Genomic DNA, 22,255 nt, shown 5'->3' on the forward strand with positions numbered 1-22,255 from the left:
CTCTTCCATAAAGGCCAGATTTGTGGCGTGCACAACTAATCGTTGTCCTGTGGATCTCTGCAGCTCTTCAATTTAGGACATAGGTTCAAGAAATACTATAAAAAGGAAATCTCTAGAGGGCTTTTGATTGGCAGTCCTAGTGGTCAGAACTGCTTCTATTACTCACCAGGCTGTAAAGATCCTCTACTGTTCACTGTTCATGGAAAGACGACATTACAAAATTATGACATTACAAACAGATGGCAGCAAACTGCACCAGTATTAAACCATATGACAACACCAAGAAAAACTGGCATATTTCACTTACACCACATAAGAAACTTAAACGTGTGACTTATTGGTCCTCCCATACAAGATTTAATGAAGGCAAGTGTTACTTGATACATCCAAGTTTTCATCAATACTGTACACCACATAATGAAAATCTGAGGAGCAGGTAAGATTTTTGCACAACAAAAACTCTGGAAATTGCAATGATGCTATGTCATCTTCATAATAATCTATATTTTAAAAATGAACAGCTTCACACTGCATACTGTATATCACATCACTGGGTCTTAGATTTTATATTTTCTCAAACGTGTAATAAAGGAAAGCACAAAATATCAACAGAACCTGCATTAAAAAGCTAGATTAGACCTTGCATTAGGCAGGAATAAGAACCTTAGGTAAGGACAAAGACAATATGTTACAATAGCATACTGCGCTATAGACCTATAGATTAAACAGCTGCAAACGCCACAATTTGACAAACATTGTGCATGATTATAGAAAGGTAAAAAGTGCTGCGCTATACATGTTCATTAATATACAGTGACTTATTCAGAAAGGGATATATATTGATCAGACAAACGTATCATACAATCCTATCCAGATTGGACCATTCGCTAATATATATATATATATATATATATATATATATATATATATATATATATATATATATATATATATATATGCCACATCAAAAATGAAAATGTTCATACATATAAAAAAAGTGAGTACTCCCCTAAAGCCCCATACACACCATCAGTTTTTCCTTCAGATTTATCAAAACCATATAATATGAGGTCAAACCTTAGGCATTTCAATTTGTATGCAATCAGGCAGGTCCTTGCACTATGTGGTTTTTGTAAACCTGAAGGAAAAAAATAAATCAGCAGAAAATCTGATAGTGTGTATGGGGCATAAGTGAAAATGTCCAAATTGGGCCAAATGAGCCACTTTCTCTCTCAGGTGTCATGTTACAAGGTCTCAGGTGTGAATAGGGAGCAGGAGTTTTAAAATTGGTGTTATCACTCACTGGAAGTTCAACATTGCAACTCATGGCAAAGAACTCAAAAAAGAGAATTGTTGCTTTACATAAAGATGGCATGGCTATAAGATTGCCAAGACCCTGGAACTGAGCTGCAGCACGGTGGCCAAGATAATACAGATGTTTAACAGGACAGGTTCCACTCAGAACAGGTCTTGACATGGTCGACCAAAGTTAAATGCATGTGCTCAGCGTCATATCCAGAGGTTGTCTTTGGGAAATAGACTCATGTGTACTGCCAGCATTGCTGCAGAGGTTGAAGGGGTGAGGGGGTCAGCCTGTCAGTGCTCAGACCATACTTCACAAAGATGATGCACAAGAAAGCCTGCAAACAGCTTGCTGAAGACAAGCAGACTAAGGGTATAGATTAATGGAGCTATGTCTTGTGGTCTGATGAGACCGAATAAAATAATTTTGTTCAGATAGTGTCAAGCGTATGTGGCGGAAACCAGGTGAGGAATACAAAGTCAAGTATGTCTTGCCTACAGCAAAGCATGGTGGTGGGAATGTCATGGTCTGGGGTTGCATGAGTGCTGCTGGCACTGAGGAGCTACAATTAATTGAGGGAACCATGAATACCAACATGTACTGTGACATACTGAAGCAGAGCATGATCCCCTCCCTTTGGAGACTTGGCCGCAGGGCAGTATCCTAACATAACGACCCCAAACACACCTCCAAGATAACCACTGCCTTGGCAAAAAAGCTGAGGGTAAAGGTGATGGACTGGCTAAGCATGTCTCCAGTCCTAAACCATGATAAGCATCCATGGGGCATCCTCAAACGGAAGGTGGAGGAGCGCAATGTCTCTAACGTCCACCAGCTCCATGATGTCATCATGGAGGAGCGGAAGAGGACTCCAGTGGCAACCTGCGAAGCTCTGGTGAACTCCATGCTCAAGAGGGTTAAGGCAGTGCTGGAAAATAATGGTGGCCACACAAAATATTGACACTTTAGGCCCAATTTAGACATTTTCACTAGGGGTGTACTCACTGTTGCCAGCGGTTTAGACATTAATGGCGTGTGGAGTTATTTTGAGTTATTTTGAGGGGGCAGCAAATTTACACTGTTATACAAGCTGTACACTCACTACTTTACATTGTAGCAAAGTGTCATTTCTTCAGTGTTCTCACATGAAAAGATATAATAAAATATTTACAAAAATGTGAGGCGCGTACTCGCTTTGTGAGATACTGTACATAAGTGAATGGTCCAATCTGGATAGGATTGTATGATACACCATTTGTCTGATCAATATATGCAACTTTATGAATAGGTCACTGTATAGTAATGAACATGTATAGCGCAGCACTTTACTTTTCTAAATAGAATATATAGTCCAGCATAAACATGCATCTTTATAAATTCCAGAGCCTAGAAAGCCAGTGAGACCATGACATGCCAAGTCTACAAGGTATTTAAATGAAAGATTAGCTTACAGGCGTAAGAACTACAATAAACCTATCAGTTGTCACAGCCACCAGATTCAAACTTTTAAAAATTTTTTAGAGCTATGATTCTTGTGGCAAGCCCTAATCTAAGGACATTTCAGTACCCTCTATACTTAACCCTCAATATACAGTATGTCTCCAAAAAACTGAAGCATCAGTATTTTTTCCTAAAAACTCAGCGCTACCATACATTTAGTTCTCATGTGCAGACATCGGACATTCAATTAAATTTTAAGAAGCTGTATTTGTTCATGGAAATTAAAGAAAAGTATAGAAACCAACTGGACAAATAGGTATTGATACATTGTACCTGACCAACACCTTTTGTCAAATTTATAGGTAATTGCAAAATAATAAATACAGTAAAATACAGTAAAAGAAAAAAAAAGATCTAGAACACTAACAAGCCAATTATCAGCAAAACAGCAAGATAACACTTCAAAGTAAAAGCAAACACTTGCATGACACAGAGCTGTAAAAAAAGATCTAGGGAGCTGATTGTTTATCAGTTCTATCTTTCACTCGGTCTGCTCGGTTAGAAAGTGGAGTTCAGTAGGCTAAAAGTTGGGTTAAATGGAAAAAAAACTGTCAGCTCTGGCCAGAGCTGATGTACTCTCTATGCAAAGTTAGTACAGAATTCTCTCCCCCCCCCCCCCACCAGAACACTCTGATCAGCTGCTGATATTCCAGCATGCTTGTCTGACGACAGAAGCTGGCCAAATGTCCGGTTTCTGTTGAACAGACCGATGTACACACGGGCCAAAGGTTGGCCATTTTAACCGGCAAAGGTCTACTGACAATCGACCCATATGTACCCGGCTTATGAGACATGCAGCATCTCACAAAAGTGAGTACACCCCTCACATTTTTGTAAATATTATATCTTTTTATGTGACAACACTGCAGAAATGACACTTTGCTACAATGTAAAGTAGTAAGTGTACATATTGTATATCAATGTACATTTGCTGTCCCCTCAAAATAACTCCACACAGCCATTAATGTCTAAACTGCTGATAACAAGTGAGTAAACCCCTAAGTGAAAATGTCCAAATTGGGCCCAATTAGCCATTTTCCCTCCTCTGTTTCATGTGACCCATTAGTGTTACAAGGTCTCAGGTGTAAATGGGGAGCAGGTGTGTTAAAATTGGTGTTATAGCTCTCTCTCATACTGGTCACTGGAAATTCAACATGGCTGGCAACTCATGGCAAAGAACTTTCTGAGGATTTGAAAAAAAATTGTTGCTATACATAAAGATGGCCTAGGCCAGTGATGGCGGAACCTTTTTGAGCCCGAGTGCCCAAAACCAACACAATATCCACCTCCGTGTTTTTACAGTAGGAATGGTGTACCGTTTATCATAGGCCTTGTTGACTCCTCTCCAAATAAAGCGTTTATGGTTGTGGCCAAAAAGCTCAATTTTGGTTTCATCACTCTAAATGGACTTTGTGCCAGAAGGTTTGAGGCTCGTCTCTGTGCTGTTTGGTATATTGTAAGCGGGATACTTTGTGGCATTTGCATAGTAATGGCTTTCTTCTGGTGACTCGACCATGCAGCCCATCTTTCTTAAAGTGCCTCCTTATTGTGCATCTTGAAACAGCCACACCACATGTCTTCAGAGATTTCTGTATTTCACCTGAAGTTATTTATGAGTTTTTCTCTGCTACCCGAACAATTTTCCTGGCAGCTGTGTCTGAAATTCTAGTTGGTCTACCTGACCATGGTTTGATTTCAATAGAACCCCTCATTTTCCCCTTCTTGATTAGCATTTGAACACTGCTGATTGGCATTCTCAATTCCTGGGATATCTTTTTATATCCCTTTCCCATTTTATACAGTTCAACTACCTTTTCCCGCAGATCCTTTGACAATCCTTTTGCTTTCCCCATGACTCAGAATCCAAAAACGTCAGTGCAGCACTGGATGAAAGATGCAAGGATCTGTCAGGAGTCCAGAAACTCATTGACCTTTTATACACACACTCACTAATTACAAGCAAACAGATCACAGGTGAGAATGGTTACCTTTAATAGCCATTCAAACCTCTTTGTGTCAACGTGTGCATGTTATCAGGCCAAAATCACCAGGGTATGTAAACTTTTGAACAGGGTGATTTAGGTAGTTTGTTGTCATTATGATTTAAAAAAAAGTAAACACAGTTGACTAATAAATGGCTTCAGCCAAAAATTAACCGTGAGTAAAAAAACTTTGCATTTTATCATTCAGTCTCTGAAAAATGGCGAAGAAATCATTTCTGCCAGGGTATGTAAAGTTATGAGCCCAACTGTATATAAAGACTGCTTGTGGTATACTGTTAGACAGCATCTGTCACTTCAAGTGCAGCCTCCATCTCCTTATACTCAGCCTCCTTTCCCCTGACAGAACTTTTCCCCATCTGAGCAGGGTACCTGCTCACACAGACATAGTGCAAGAGTGGACGAGGGACTGCAGACATAGTGCAAGAGTGGACGAGGGACTGCAGACATAGTGCAAGAGTAGACGAGGGACTGCAGACATAGTGCAAGAGTGGACGAGGGACTGCAGACATAGTGCAAGAGTGGACGAGGGACTGCAGACATAGTGCAAGAGTGGACGAGGGACTGCAGACATAGTGCAAGTGTGGACGAGGGACTGCAGACATAGTGCAAGAGTGGACGAGGGACTGCAGACAAAGTGCAAGAGTGGACGAGGGACTGCAGACATGCCATTTGGCACTGCATCAAACAGACCGGCAGCTTCTGAAAATCTGCACAGAACTTTTCCCCATCTGAGCAGGGTACCTGCTCACACAGACATAGTGCAAGAGTGGACGAGGGACTGCAGACATAGTGCAAGAGTGGAACGAGGGAATGCAGACATAGTGCAAGAGTAGACGAGGGACTGCAGACATAGTGCAAGAGTGGACGAGGGACTGCAGACATAGTGCAAGAGTGGACGAGGGACTGCAGACATAGTGCAAGAGTGGACGAGGGACTGCAGACATAGTGCAAGAGTGGACGAGGGACTGCAGACATAGTGCAAGAGTGGACGAGGGACTGCAGACATAGTGCAAGTGTGGACGAGGGACTGCAGACATAGTGCAAGAGTGGACGAGGGACTGCAGACAAAGTGCAAGAGTGGACGAGGGACTGCATCAAACAGACCGGCAGCTTCTGAAAATCTGCACTAGTGATGAAGCAGCCCATGTTTTCCTATTACCTATCTCACATGCTAAAATACTTAGGTAGGTACCCAGGCCAGCAGCACCTTCTTTCCTTGTTTCCTCCTCGGCTCTGTGCCTTTTCTCCTGCGCTGGGGCGGCCAGTGCACTGACCACCAGGCAGGCCCCAGTCCTAGGCCAGACCACCCAGTCCCTGGCTACTGCTGAGGTGCCAAGTCCACTCAAGTGACCAGCGAGTCCACACTGCGCATAATTTAACTTACTCTGCTCCACAGTCTCACTCTCGGCAGACTGACACTCAGTTGGCTCCTTGGGCTTGAGGTGAGCTGCCTTTTTTAGTTGGTTCCACTGGAGTCTGTCCTCCAGTTCTCCCACCGTGACCCGTGCTGCCGAGCACTCTACAGAGACTCCCAGCCCCTCCCTCAGAGATGACTCCGGACTGTACTGCAGGAGTCAGGACAAGTGGGCAGCGCTGCATCCCAGCTGGACCTACACAGTCAGCCTAGGTTGGAGGAGAGATTGAGCAGAGGTGACGAGTGGAGTCAGACTCATCAATATTATGAAAAAAAGTCAGCAGCAGCCATAGACACAGCGTCCTGGCGTGCCCACAGAGGGCTCTGTGTGCCAGCTGTCATACATGCCATAGGTTCACCATCACTAGCCTAGGCTATAAGATTTCCAAGACCCTGAAACTGAGCTGCAGCTTGGTGACCAAGACCATACAGCGGTTTAACAGGACAGGTTCCACTCAGAACAGGCCTTGCCATGGTCAACCAAAGAAGTTGAGTGCACTGCTCAGCGTCATATCCAGAGGTTGTCTTTGGGGAAATAGACGTATGAGTGCTGTTAGCATTGCTGGAGAGGTTGAAGGGGTGTGGGGTCAGCCTGTCAGTGCTCAGACCATACGCCGCATACTGCATCAAATTGGTCTGCATGGCTTTCACCCCAGAAAACAGGGACGACAGCACGCAAACAGTTTGCTGAAGACAAGCAGACTAAGGATATGGGATTACTGGAACCATGTCCTGTGGTCTGATGAAACCAAGATAAACGTATTAGGTTCAGATGTGTCAAGTGTGTGGCGGCAACCAGGTGAGTAGTACAAAGACAAGCATGATTGTGGGAGTGTTACAGTTCATTGAGGGAATCATGAATACTAACATGTACTGTGACATACTGAAGCAGAGCATGATACCCTCCCTTCGGAGACTGGGCCGCAGGGCAGTATGCCAACACACCTCCAAGATGACCACTGCCTTGATAAAGAAGCTGAGGGTCAAAGTGATGGACCGGCCAAGAATATCTCCAGACCTAAACCCTATTAAGCATCTGTAGGACATCCTCAAACAAAAGGTGGAGGAGCGCAAGGTCTCCAACATCCACCAGCTCCGTAATGTCATCATGTAGGACTCCAGTGGCAACCTGTGAAGCTCTGGTGAGCTCCATGCCCAAGAGGGTTAAGGCAGTGCTGGAAAATAATGGTGGCCACACAGAATATTGACACTTTGGGCGCAATTTGGACATTTGTACTCACTTTTGTTGCAAATTAACACCATTATACAAGCTGTACACTCACTACTTTATATTGTAGCAAAGTGTCATTTCTTCAGTGTTGTCATATGAAAAGATATCATAAAATATTCACAATATGAGGAGTGTACTCCTGTGAGATACTGTATAAATAGTGGTCCTCTTTTGTGCAAAGGGTGTCTTTATATGAAAGAGTTCCACCTGGCACAGGACAGCCAGATTTAGAAACACATTTGATGCTATGAGGATGGTAATCTCAGACACAAAAATATGACAAGACTAACAAGAGACCCAGCCCAACAGGGGATGAGGGCACAGGTCATATCAGTAGGAGTAATTGAGTTTCATAGCATTATACATTAAGAGAGGACATTATAGTGTCTGGTGGCCAGTATATTTTTATTTGATCCACTGGATTAGTGTGGTGAAGAAGTGCATTTGACTCCACAACATGGAATCTGGCCAGATACATTATAGTATATTTCATGGAAGTTTTGCATTTCTTAGCTTAGAAATCTGGCTTATTTGTACTGGACTTCAAGAGAAAAATTTGGAAATATTGCTTTTGTGGTATTTAAAAATTAATATTTATTTTCTCTGTGAGACAGCACCTTCAATATGAAGGTACATGGTGCAACTCCAGGAGGTGGTGGTTAAAGGCCATGTGGCGTGCACAACCCACTGCAAAAGCAGGGAAGAAGTGACCTTTGGAGGCTCACTGAGTGTTCCTTTTAAGTTGTCCGATTGTAGGTTACTGTGATGCATCCTTTTTATCAAATCATGCTGTTTTTGAAAGAGTCGCTGTGAGATCACTTTTATCTGTAATGGGAGAGGGCCCCCCTCCCGCCGCAATCCGGTGCCCTCCGCTGCTTACCGGAACCGCCGGCAGCAGCAGAGGCGATCGCATCTATCCCCTGGGCTGACATGGAGAGGGGAAGATGGCCCACACCTGTCTCTATGACACCGCAGGGTGGAAGCGACATCAAAAAATCACTTCTGCCCATAGCTCTTAAAAGGCCATTTTATTATTATTATTTTTTTATTACATTTTAATTTTTTTATTGCATTTTAGTGTAAATATGACATCTGAGGTCTTTTTGACCCCAGATCTCATATTTAAGAGGTCCTGTCATGTTTTTTATCCATTACAAGGGATGTTTATATTGATTGCAATAGGAATAAAAGTGACTTTTTTAAATAGTGTAAAAATAAAAAGTAAAAAGGTAAAATAAGAAAAAAAAATTTAAAAGCACCCCGTCCCGCCGAGCTTGCGTGCAGAAGCGAACGCATACGTAGTCATACCGGAAGTGACGTGTGCGCCTCAAACCCTGCGTTCCAGCCAGCCGAGGAAGCAGGAAGTGAATCGCTGCTCTATGCAGCATACGATCGCTTCTCCTCTGGCAAACCAGGACCAGGAAACAAGGCATAGTACATTTTTAAATGCTGTAACATCTCTTATTTGGTACGCATATTTGGATTGGGTTTGTTTCTTATAATAAACGGTGAAAAAACAGTATTATGCTATGTTTGGGTATTTTTCCTTTTATATGACAAACGGGATTCCCACACCAATATGAGAGACATCTAGCGGCCAAAGAAGAAATGTTTAATGGTATTTTGAAGGCTTATGATTTCAGGCGTTCGGTGAGTGCATCCCCAAAGGGGGATCATTTTGATCCACAAGTGGTGTATTACGTGGTGGAAGCTGTCTCTCTACCCTATATCACTATATCACATTAAGAACTGGTTGATTGAACACCATCTTTTTCTGAACACTGGATGGGACTATTGATGATTCACTTTGGATGAAAGTGTTTATGCGCTGCTATATATGGAAAGTGGACTCTGTCTTTAAAAAGTTGAATTTTTTATATATTTGTATATGGTTTGGTATAAAAGTAGCAGCTATTGGAAATTTTGATATATAAGTGGTGTAATATTGAGCGACATCTCATATATATTGTTATTTTCATTTATATATTAGTGCAATTTACATCCAGAAGCGCAGAGTAGTGTGCTATTAGGGCTGGTTTTATAATTTTTTTGCATATTTTTTATATTTACATTGTGTGACATTGTCATTTTTCTCCACAGCTATGGATGTATTGCAATTTTTAAATAATAGGAACATTGATATTAAGTCATTGTTTACTAGTTCTGAGCCAATCAGTACTGAAATTTATTATAATGGAGCTATGTCTGCACTGAGCAATGTATTAGAAAAACAAGTACGTGCTTGGTGGGACATTTGCATCCTTGAACAGTATGCCAAGGATAACATTATTTTAAGAAGTTTAAGGTGGGACGTAACCCCACAGGATGGTTTAAATGATCCAGGTTCCACCCAGGAATGGTTAGACTTTAACGGTGTAGGTTTTAAATTACAACAAATAGTTTTACAGCGAAAGAGACAGAAAATGGTAAATATTGAGAATAAAATTAAAAATTTACAGGAACAATTAGACCCTATTAAAGAATCTCAGGAAATTAAAGATTTTAATGATAGAGTACAAAAGAAATTAGAAAAAATAGATAGAGATACACAAAAAAAGAAACTTAAAAAATATTACAGGGATTTGAATGATTTTAGGACTAATATAATATATTCATGGCAACAACAGACTAATAACCCTAACAATGAGTATGGAGATATACGTTTGCTTCCTCCTTCTCAGCAGATAGTGGACCAGGGATCCAAACTTAGACCAGTTAATTCACAGACCCAGGTGATTAATGAAAAATTCCCGAACGCTTCCTATCTGGACTCTCCTGTACATTTTTCCACTCCTTTTAAACAAAGAAAGGGGAAAACTAAAGGGAAAATAGGAAGAAATAATCAGGGCCATTTTGAAAATACCCCTCGGGCAGCCCCTCATAATGTCCCTATATCTAATCAGGGACACCATGATAATACTCCATGGACGGCTCCCTATAATGTCCCTGTATCTAATAGATTTAAACCTCTCCAATTGCAAAATGATTATGGGACTTATCTCCCACAGCGTCCTTTTTTAGGGAGAGGAAGGGGAAACCATTGGAGGGGTCAGGGTTTCCACCCCCACAGAGGGAAACCACCATATTATCAACACATGTACAGTCGACACAATGGCACAGAAAACTTTATGCGCCACGCAAACCATCCACAGAAAGAGTGCCTATTGCCAAACAGAGCACCACCCATAAGGAAATAAATAAATCCAGGGGCTGTAGGGCCGGTCAGAGGATTCAACAAAAGAAGAAGAAAATCGGAATAGAAGGATTTTTTAATTTGGCACAAGTAGATTTAACGCAAAGAACAAAATATTTAAAATTTGGGTCTTAAGTGTGGAATGAAAAAGCCAGTGAATAAATTTAATGTATTTATTGATTTTCATAAATACATACGTAAACTAAACATAAAAAAAACATTTTTTGGGAAGTAATCCCCGTGTGGGACCACCTGTAACATATACAAATATGGCAATTAAAGTGGAAGTAAACCCACTTTTTTAACTTTTACCTACAGGAAAGCCTATAATAAGGCTTACCTGTAGGTAAAAAAAATATCTCCTAAACCTGTACGGTTTAGGAGATATTCCCCTCGGTATGCGCCGCTGACTGCAGCGGCGCATGCGCACAAGGGGGTTCTCTCCGTGAAAATCCGGCAGCGCTCGCCCGGCCGGATTTAAATCTCCCGCGCGCATGCGCGGGAGTGACGATATCGCGGCTCCGGCCACTCACAGCGCCGGAGCCGCGATACCCGGAAGAGACGCCGAGGGAGCATGTCGGCTTCCTCGGCGTGGATCGGGCGAGATGTCGGGGCCTCGTTCTAAGGTAAGTATTTCATAATGAGCTAGTATGCGGTGCATACTAGCTCATTATGCCTTTTGCTTTGCAGGTTTTAAAAAAAAAAAAAAAAAAAATGCGGGTTTACTACCGCTTTAATAGCGGTTTACAAAATAAATCTCTTTTCAATCCTCCTAATCTTCCCAATCATCAAATAGAGGTCTTTAAATGTTTAGTCCTAAAAGATCTTGAAACACTAAAACCGAGAAAATTACCACAATATAGACACATAAATGATGGAATTGAAATGTTGGAGAAACGGAAAGACATTATAATACGTCCAGCGGACAAAGGAGGAGGTGTGGTCATTCTTACGAAAGATTTTTACCATAACCAAATTATGGAAATGTTATCAGATACTCAAACATATGCAAAATTGGAAGCAGATCCCACTCGAGTACCAAAATTAATTGGAGAAATTGGTTGAATTTGGGGTAAGGAAGAGGGTGCTCACAAACAAGGAGGAAAGGTATCTTCTTCCCTCGAGCAACCGTGTACCTACACTATATACCCTACCCAAAATACACAAAGATCCAAAAAATCCCCCAGCCAGACCGATTGTGAACAGTATTGGGTCAGTATCATCAAGATTGGGCCAATACTTAGATACTTTTTTGCAAAAAAGTATATTAAATACAAGATCATATTTGAGGGATACAAAAATCTTTTTAAACTCTCTACAAGAAGTAGATTTAAAAGAAAAAAGAGAAGTTCTCTTGGTTACATCAGATGTAGCCTCACTCTACTCGATTATCCAACATGACGATGCCCCTTTAGCATTAAATTGGGCACTCAGCCAAAAAGAGGATCTCCCCCATAGCCAAAAAGTATTTTTGAGAGATGTATTGGATTTTTGTCTTGGCCATAATTATTTTTGGTATGATGGAACATTTTACCTGCAAAAAAGAGGCGTGGCAATGGGTGCAAAATTTGCACCCAGTATAGCCAACCTATTTATGGCCGAATGGGAGGATAAGGTCATCTATAATAATTCTCCCCCTGAATAGTTTTTTTACAAACGGTTCATTGATGATCTTTTTTTTATTTGGGACGGAAATGTAGAGCAATTAGAATTGTTCATTAAAAAATTGAATAAGAATGATCGCAATATCAATTTGTCTTCAGAATGGAATAATGAGGAAATAAATTTCCTAGATGTAACGGTTTACAGAAAAGGGGACAAATTGGAAACAAAAGTATTTTTCAAAAAAACTGACCGCAATAGTTATCTACCCATATCAAGTGGGCACCATCCTCACTGGTTACGAAACATTCCGAAAGGCCAAATGACACGAGTATGAAGAAATTGTTCAGAATTTGACAATTACATCACGCAGGCTAATATTCTAGCAGAGAGGTTCTCTGCTAGAGGATATAACCATCAGGAATTGCAAAAAGTGATTGATGATGTGGGCAATATCTCCAGATCAGTATGCTTAAATGATAAAAAACATAAAAATCAGCACAAATTCAGAGGAACAAGTGGAGACCAAACGAGATAAAGAATGGGGATTTATCTCTGACTTCCATTTACAGTATAAGGAAGTAGAAGAGATCTTCAAACGACATTGGCCCATCCTGTTGCTTAATAGAAAGCTAAGCTCGGAATTACCATCTCAACCTCAGTTTGTTTACAGAAAAGCACCTAGTTTTGGTGATAAAATCATAAAAAAGTAATTGACCCCCCAGGGCCCCCACCTACTTTTTGGGATAGAAATGGCTTCTTTGCTAGCCGCAAATGTAAAGCTCGTCATGAAGTAACGAGTCCTGTTAGATTTATGGATAATTTTTCGTCACCATCGAATAATCGCAAGTTCACTATCAAACAATTTATTACGTGCAACAGCACACACGTGGTATACGCTTTAACATGCCCTTGTGGCTTAATGTACATTGGAAGAACAAAAGAAAATTGAGAGTAAGAATTGCGGAGCATATACACAATATAAAAATTGGATATAAAGATAACGTGTCATTGCATTTCAAGCTCAAACACAATAAGGATGCCACGGGGCTCCGATTTTGGGGAATAGAGCAAATTAAACCCCATTGGAGATGAATCAATTTAGTACGTGAGCTTTCGAAACATGAAACTCAGTGGATATATTCTGCAGATGTTTTAAGCCCTAAAGGCCTAAACAGAGTTGGACATAAATTGTTTTATAAGTGACACCTGATTTTATGAACTGGGTTTAGGTCTAATTTGGCGCCCAATTTACATGTGAGTTTTTTTGGGGGATATATATATATATATTAAATATATATGTATATTTTCTTTTCATTTCTTTTCGTTTTAAATATACGTATAAATTTTTTTTCTTTTATATACATTTTTGGATGTTTTGGAATATTTTCTAAATGTTTCGAAACGTTTTAATTTAAAGGTGCCCTTTATATATCTACCTGTGCAATATATGAATGCATATTTAAACAATATGTGGACATATATTCAAAATCTATATATTTATTAGATTTTTTAATTTTTATAATATTTTTAGAATTTTTTAGAATTCCTTTCTAAATTCTTTTCTAGCAATTATTCTAGCAATTATTATTACAAAAAAGCACCTGACTGCTTTATTTATTACAACGCATGATTTAGTTCAAGTTTCTAATTTTTAAAATTCTCCCTGTAGATTAAATAAGCTCTATTATTTCATATTTTAATGTATGTAATATGCCTTAAATTACATTTTTATCATTTATTTTTTTAGAACCTGGTTGGTTTTTTCATAGATGAACGACCAAATTGGCCGATCTAATATTATTGAGTTTTTAAAAAAATATGGTAAATTAAGAAAACTAATTTCTCAATGATCGGTCATGGATTAGATACACATAAGAAAGTTGAAATATATTCTTTAAAGGATTTTAAAATACGGGATCTTGTCCTGTAACTTCGCTTATAGGGAATAAGGTCTTTTTTTGTAGCGAATTGGTTAACCATTCTCGTTTTTGGAGTGGAACGGGTGAGGGAAATATTTGGATCATAAAGACATAAATAGAGTATATATTCGCATGATATATGTTGCATCCTGTATAACTTAATAGGTTATGGGACGATCTGCACTGTTTACAGCTGCTGTGATGCATTTAATATAAACGCTCTGAGGCATCACTCTTGATTAGGGGGATGCTCTGCCCGTCACGCAGCAATTGGTGCTGATTGGACCATGACCTGGATAAAAGAACACTTCCGGTATCAACGATTACGCCCTCAGATGAATTTGGAAGTGACGAAACGCGTCGTAATCATACCGTAAGTGACGTGTGCGCCTTTAAACCCTGCGTTCCAGCCAGCCGAGGAAGCAGGAAGTGAATCGCTGCTCTATGCAGCATACGATCGCTTCTCCTCTGGCAAACCAGGACCAGGAAACAAGGCATAGTACTTTTAAATGCTGTAACATCTCTTTTATTTGGTACACATATTTGGATTGGGTTTGTTTCTTATAATAAACAGTGAAAAAAACAGTATTATGCTATGTTTGGGTATTTTTCCTTTTATATGACAAACGGGATTCCCACACCAATATGAGAGACATCTAGCGGCCAAAGAAGTAATGTTTAATGGTATTTTGAAGGCTTATGATTTCAGGCGTTTGGTGAGTGCATCCCCAAAGGGGGATCATTTTGATCCACAAGTGGTGTATTACGTGGTGGAAGCTGTCTCTCTACCCTATATCACATTAAGAACTGGTTGATTGAACACCATCTTTTTCTGAACACTGGATGGGACTATTGATGATTCACTTTGGATGAAAGTGTTTATGCGCTGCTATATATGGAAAGTGGACTCTGTCTTTAAAAAGTTGCATTTTTTATATATTTGTATATGGTTTGGGATAAAAGTAGCAGCTATTGGAAATTTTGATATATAAGTGGTGTGGTGGTGTGTGCTTTTTAAATGATTTCCTCCATGTGAAAAGCGGAAGGAAGTCCCGGCCAGAAGACCTGCCCCTTTCTTGCTGCTACGCCCTGCTGGAAGTCTCCACCCCCAGAACTAACATCACCCGCCATCCGGGACTCGGCACCGACATGCCGAGACCAGGCATGTATGCTCAGAATGAGCACACCCGTGGCCCCCCGAGCACTCTGGGCTGATGACCTCCTGCAAACCATTACCCCTGTAAGCCAGCAAAGGAAGGGACACCGGAGCACCCCCTCATGAAGGAAGGAGCTGGGTTGGTCCAAAGAATAAAGTAAAGAAGGTAATGCTCAAAAACCCCCTTGAAGAGAGCGCAGCACCTCTGGTTCCCCAAACAGTGCTTCCATGGCGGAGGAAACACTAAAACTGAAGGCATGGTGGAAGCAGCTGCTTTTAAAAAGGGTGTTATGCAGTGTTTCTTGTGAAGAGGTGGAGCTAGGCTCTCTCCAAGGTGCTGTTCTGAAAGGCGAAGGGAGAAAGATTTTCACAAATTATTTCTAACCACTCTTGTTCTGTACACAGTAGTTGCATAAGGAGTGAGAGCCACAACCACCCGTGTATGAACCTGGTGGTGGAGCCTGATGTGTGGAGGTAGGCTTCTCTTACACCTCTGTCTCAGGAACCCTGGTAAAGTGACACGAGCACCTGAATACAGAGTGGGCATAAGTGTCTGACTAGTCTTTCATTGCAGGATGTGCGAAGACACCACAGGATTGTCAACCTCAGGATCTATTCAGAAGAATGACGACATCACCCTCATTTAGGCCTAGTAGGTGGAAGCTAGAGGAAGATAAGCATTTTGTTTAACTTTACCCCCAACCAGTATTTTTTTATGGGTAGTGTTTTTTTTTAGAAAGGGGGTGAGGGAAATTTGGGAAAAGTAATGGAGGGAATGGTCTGAGGACATATAAGGGCATTAAGAATATCTCCCTGGTAGAGGCAGGCTTTAAGGTGGACTCTCATAGGAATTTAGTGCCCTAGCGCCTACATCGGATGTACTCAGATTCCTCTGCCCTTTGTTTTTTAGGTTGTGGGCAGGTGGGCTCAATGTCCAACACGTGGTGGTCATGTAGTACGGTTCAGCACTTCTGGATCAGAGCCCAAAACTTAATATACTCTGACCATGGTAAATGTTATCTAAGACCCCAAAATAGTTTTGCTTAATGAACCTGTGGAGGGGATACCCCAACATTCAGAGATTCTAATTTGGTTTATGTTTATGGCTGCCAAAATTGCTATCGCCACTGCTTAGAGAAAACCTGTGGCTGAGTTGACGGTAATGAAGCATAAGCTTACCTGGATAATGAGCAATGAAAAGTTGGTTAGTACACTTCGTGACACTGCTGTTCGGTTTGAAAGAGTCTTGTATTCAATATCTTCAAACTCTTGCAAAGGGAGTATTCTGGTGTGTGCCGGAGGTGCGAATGGAGTAGAGATCTTGATTTCTTTCCTTTGCTTTACTCTTTTTTTTCCTTTACTTTCTTTTACTTTTCTTTCTTTTTCATCTTTCCCCCTCCTCTTTTCAGCTCTACCTGCTCTTTCCATCTATTTCTTGAAGATGGTTGGAGTTGGGCAGCCTCCTCTCACTGTTACTCTTTATAAGCAAAGTGCTTTTTAATTAATGTGTTTGTTGGGATTTCCCTATTCTCTCCCTGCCTGTACAGGCTGGGCAGGAGGAGGAGGAGTTCCCTCTAAGGCAGGCATGTCCAAAGTCCGGCCCGCGGGCCAAACGTGGCCCACGGTCCGGTTTTGAACAGCCGCCTGGCTATCAGGGCTGTCAGATGAGCCGATCCCCTGCCGAGCTGTACATCAGCACTGTGAGAAGCTTTGTCAGCCTCAAAAGTGAAAGTAAAGTGCAGGGGAGTGTGCTGTGCTCTCTGCTTCCCCCTATAGTGCAGAACCTGGCTAAACGAGGAAGCTGGAAAGGTACAGTACTATGCTAAAAGCTAGATTAGTTTTAAAAGTGCTTTATGTGTGTGTGTGTGTGTGTGTGTGTGTGTGTGTGTGTGTGTGTGTGTGTGTGTGTGTGTGTGTGTGTGTGTGTGTGTGTGTGTATGTATGTGTGTGTGTGTGTATGTATGTGTATGCATGTGTCTGTATATATGTCTGTGCATGTGTCTGTATATATGTCTGTATGTATGTGTATGTGTGTACATGTGTATGCGTGTGCATATGTATGCATGTGTCTGTATATGTGTGCATGTGTCTGTATGTGTGTGCATGCATGCGTCTGTATATGTCTGTATGTATGTGTGTGCATGTGTCTGTATGCATGTATGTATGTGTATGCATGTGTCTCTATATGTGTGCATGTGTCTGTATGTGTTTGTGTGCATTTGTCTGTATGTGTGTGTGTGCATTTTTCTGTGTGTATGTTACTTTTAATCCGGACCCCCCCATTCCTGTACCATCAGAACTGCTTTTGTAGGGCTTGTGTGTAATAGCTGCCAGGACTGCTGCTCCTCGGAAAAGCAATCCATGCACAGATCGCTTTTGAGAGGCATTTGAAAGGCGGTAAAGAGGCATTATGTTGCCTCCGCCTCACCTGTTTTAAGCCCGTAAATGTAGCATCACTATACCGCAACTGTGCAATCCACACAGTTGCGCGGTAGTTGAAGTGCAGGCCCATTCACCCTGAGTATACCTCCAGCTGCAGCCACAGTATGTGTACACCCCCAGCTGCTCCCTCTGCAGCTGACATGTGAACAAGCCCTTGGTTCACATCTGTGTGGCCGTGTAGGGCAGCCCATTCATTTCAATCGGCTTCCCTACCCACAAAAATGCAGGGAAAGAAGTCCCGGGCTTTTTTTTTTATTGCACTGCACCAAGAGCACCCCATGTTTTCCAATGTGTGGGGTACCATTAAGAATTAATTAAGAGCATTCGTCTGTGTGTCGGGAACAAGCGCGACAAAGGCAAGAGAATTCTTGCTGGTGCTGTATTAGTGCTCGGACGGACACACTTAGACCGAATTTTAATGGTTCAATGGTCGGCCCTTGTGCATGTTCACTTCATCAAATCTAGCCCTCTTTGAAAAAAGTTTGGACACCCCTGCTCTAAGGGATATCAGTTTCTCCCCCCCCCCCACCCCACTGTATAGCCTGCATTTTCATTTGCAAGTTGGGTTCTCCAGCCCCTCCCGCACTCTTTTTTAAACTTTGTGACGTTAATGCGAATCCCTACTGGTGATCTTGACTGTCAATATGTATTTCTATGGGTTATGATTGTTGTAATGATTGTTCTATGGGTTATGATCGTTGTTGCATTGTTAATGCTGTATCCCACCTGTGTTGTGGTTTTGCACTTTGTTCGCTCTTAGATGATTCAAGCAAGGCCAGTTGTAGGCCTTATTTTTGTATGTTTTGGTCTACCTATTTACCTTTGTAAAACACTTTCAATAGTTTTTTTTTTTATTGAAACAGAAAGGGTAGGGGAACCACACTGAATAATTGGACATTGTAACTTAAACTATGAACAGATATAAAGCTGTGTTAGGGGGGTGGATGATACTTCCTCTTTATTTCCCTGCAAAGGTAAAGCATAATGAGCTACTATGTATCGCGAGCGGCCATCCTAACCCCTCTTCCTTCCGGGCCCGTGAACTCCGGCTCTGTGACTAGCTAGAGTCACGGGAGCCATCAGTCACGGCATGACCCCCTTTAGAACCCGCATGATCTGCCCTTTCTAAAGTTTGCATGCGCCGTAGACATCGGCGCACGGCTTTATTGTAAATATCTCCTACAGTGGAGGTTTAGGAGATATTTCCAGCACCTACAGGTAAGCCTTAATATAGGCTTACTTGTACGTAAAAGTGGTTGCACAGGATGTACAACCACTTTCAAAGGATTTGTTATACATTAAAAACATATCTAACAGATTGGTATTAGGCCTGCTTTTGTGTCCAGGGTTATGGCACTATACTCCAACCCCTCTGCATCGGTCCTGGTCAATGGTTCTCCCTCCTCACCTTTTCAGATATCCAATGGTACTCATCAGGGCTGCCCTCTGTCACCCTTACTTTTCATTATAGTAATAGGACATCTAGCCAAAGTCATAAGACAGAATGCATCTATTGTAGGGATCCAGACACCCTCTTCCGACCATAAACTCATTATACGCGGATGACCTTCTGGTCTATATTCAAGAACTGCACACGTCACTACCCTCCTTGATGCAGAAGTTCCGTAGGTTTGGAAAATTTAGCGACTTTAAATTAAATATGTCCAAGACGGAAGCCCTTAATATATCTTTGCCACACACAACTTTAGACTGAGTACAGGCTAACTTCCCTTTCCAATGGAGTCCTAAGAGTATCTCTTATCTGGGGATAACGATACCCTCCAATCTATCATAGCTCTATGCTCTTAACTATCTCCCCCTACTGGCCTGGCTCCGGAAAGAATTACATACCTGGGACTCCTCCCCACTGCTCTGGTTTGGACGCGTTAACGCCTTGAAAATGGACACCTTACCCAAACTACTGTAGCTATTCCAAACTGTTTTTTACTTCTTTACGCTCTATGTCCATACGATTTATATGGCACCAAGGCATGTCCCGTATCCCTCATACTCTTACATACCCTAAAACTCAGGGTGGTGTAGAACAAGACCTATCCACCTCTGACTTACGAGGCCTACTATGGGGACATGGACAACAACTACATTTACTTCTCTAACAGTGGCCCTTTTTCCTATGGCACAAAAAGGGCATGCAGGCACTGATGTCCTCGGATCCCTCACCTCTTTCTTTATTCGACCACCCAGCAGTCCCTCAAGGTACAGTCTCCAACTTCAAAGGACCCTTCTCTCGCTCCAATTGGCCTCTGGGGGGCTCATTTGTGGACTCCACCTCAGGCAAGCCTGTGGTGCCGGATGCTCAGGGCAACTGGCTCACAGCTCTTTGCATAACCTCCTTTTGTGCTGATCTTTTCTCCTCTTCCCAAATACACAGACCTCTTACAGAATATGAACAGCTGTGCTCTCTTTCCAAAACACCAAGACACCTGCTCTCCATGATTTATACACTACAACACTCACCACTGCATGATCAACCCCCCTCTTACACCAGGAAGTGGTCCGCGGATTTGGAGAAGGAGCTTCACCTGGTTGACTGGCAAAAATCATACTACTTTACTCCTAAGTCCTCAATATCCTGCTACACCCAGGAGAAAAATTTCAAACTTCTAACACGATGGTGCAGGGACCCTCAAACTCCACAAAATCTTTCCATCCACACCCCCTCATGTTGGTGTTGCGGTCAATAGATGGAAGCTATCTACACATATGGTGAGAATGTCAGTCTATTCAGCCCCCTTGGTCACAGGTTTTTACCATATACAGTAGTCTTTATGATCGACCCACTTTGCCTTCACCAGAGGTAGCTCTGCTATCCATGCTACCCGGTTCTTTAGCCTCCCAGAAATGCACCTTGCTTCATTTCTTTCTGTCAGCAGCCAGATTATTCCCCTGTTTTGGAAAACCAGCACCCCCAGACCCCCCCCCCCCCCCGGCCCTATGGGTTTCTACAGTCAATTACATCATGCGCATGGAGGAGATGCTAGCTCTCGACAATGATATTTTTGACAAATTTAGGGTCCTATTGCTCATTTGGATCAATTACTCTTCCTTGGACTCCTTGAAGTATCTGCTGTCACCCCGGAGTCCACATGGACACGTACCCTGATCACCTCATTCAGGTTTGCTGGGATGAGGTCTGCCCGGACCCCACCCCCCCCCCCCTTACCTTTACCCTGGTCCACTTTCCCCCCTCACCACTCTCTTTTTCCTCTTCTCTCTCCTTACACATATAACCTTCTATCCCACACCTAAATGTTATGTCCTCCATCTGTATTAACCCTTATTGATACTTTAATGGGTTATCACTGTCTGCTTTTGGTGAATGTCAGGAAATGGACTCTCCTATAAGTACTGAGTTGTGTTGTTTTCCTGAAGTGTGTACAAGTTCAATAACCCTTATTGCTGACATCTGAATGTTATATATATTACTTGATTATGCGCACAATAAAAACATATTTGACTCTAAAAACATCATATCTGAAAGAACAATGTGATAATACCCCAAATTTTGTAAACTCTCCTGCCACGGGAGATTTAAAGCTGAACCATGTACAGTAAGAGCTTTTCTTTGCATTTAAAAAAAAAACTGCACAAAGAAACAAGAACATAGTAAAAATAGTGAACAAGCACAGAACAAATCCTATCATGCTGAATACTTACTGTTTTGCCTGTACGTCCGATTATGATTTCAGCTGCTTCTTCCAATAAATATTTTGGCTTCCAGTTACCTTCCCTTATGTAATGTGGACAGGTCATAGTACATTATACATGCCTTAGTTTTACAGCTACCTGAACTTTGCTTTATTAACTGCAGCTTTGCAGTGTGATATCCATTACCCTTTACATTCTTTTGCCTTGCTTTTCTTTTGTGAAAACAGGATATAAAATAGGGAGAACATAGTTCACTGGGAAAGAAAGGCACAGGCAAGTCCTACTCTCTTGCAGTTAGTTTATATATGCAGTATTACCAAGGGTTATTTATGTGCTAATTGCTTTATCAAAATAAAACAAAACTGATTTGGCTTCAAATGCAATCTGTACTCTATGCCGATTGTCAAAATTACTGCAATATAGATCTTAACAACAACTCTTGGCTTATAGCCTTCTCCCACCCTTTTGGAACACACCTGGAACCTTTGGTCTGATCTGCTGATATCACAGTACTCTTTGCCCTCTGCTTAATTTGGTGGTGAGTGGTAAATGCTACAGAGAGTGGCACCATGTAATGAATATTACACAAGGCTGCTCTTTGCAGCATTCTTCCTGCGAGTTCCCAGTAAGGGAAGGTGCATTGACAACTTGGATTCACAGAAAGTGGGCTGAATATTGCAGGGAATCATTAACCCAAAAAGAGAAGCTGTACCCCATTGTTGGATGGGTGAGGCTGTGGGGACAGTGCTAAAGATTAGGTGAATGTAGCAGCTAAGGCTACTTTATTTTTAGCTTGCATCACATGATCAGGAGCTAGTCC

General features: G+C 41.7%; 1 protein-coding gene across 1 annotated transcript in view; it reads right to left on the minus strand.

The window, feature by feature from the left end:
• The window catches only part of LOC143924448 (acyl-coenzyme A amino acid N-acyltransferase 1-like), a 70,693-nt gene extending 49,046 nt beyond the window's left edge, over positions 1–21,647 (minus strand). Inside the window, exon 1 of the mRNA XM_077448766.1 lies at positions 21,445–21,647. The gene's annotated coding sequence lies outside the window, so the exon portion shown is untranslated. The remainder of the gene's footprint in view (positions 1–21,444) is intronic.
• Positions 21,648–22,255: the final 608 nt, after the last annotated feature.

The sequence above is a fragment of the Lithobates pipiens genome, unplaced genomic scaffold (assembly GCF_037356315.1).
Source record: "Lithobates pipiens isolate NorthernLeopardFrog02 unplaced genomic scaffold, aLitPip1_a1.2 Scaffold_22, whole genome shotgun sequence".
NCBI classification, from domain to species: Eukaryota; Metazoa; Chordata; class Amphibia; order Anura; family Ranidae; genus Lithobates; species Lithobates pipiens.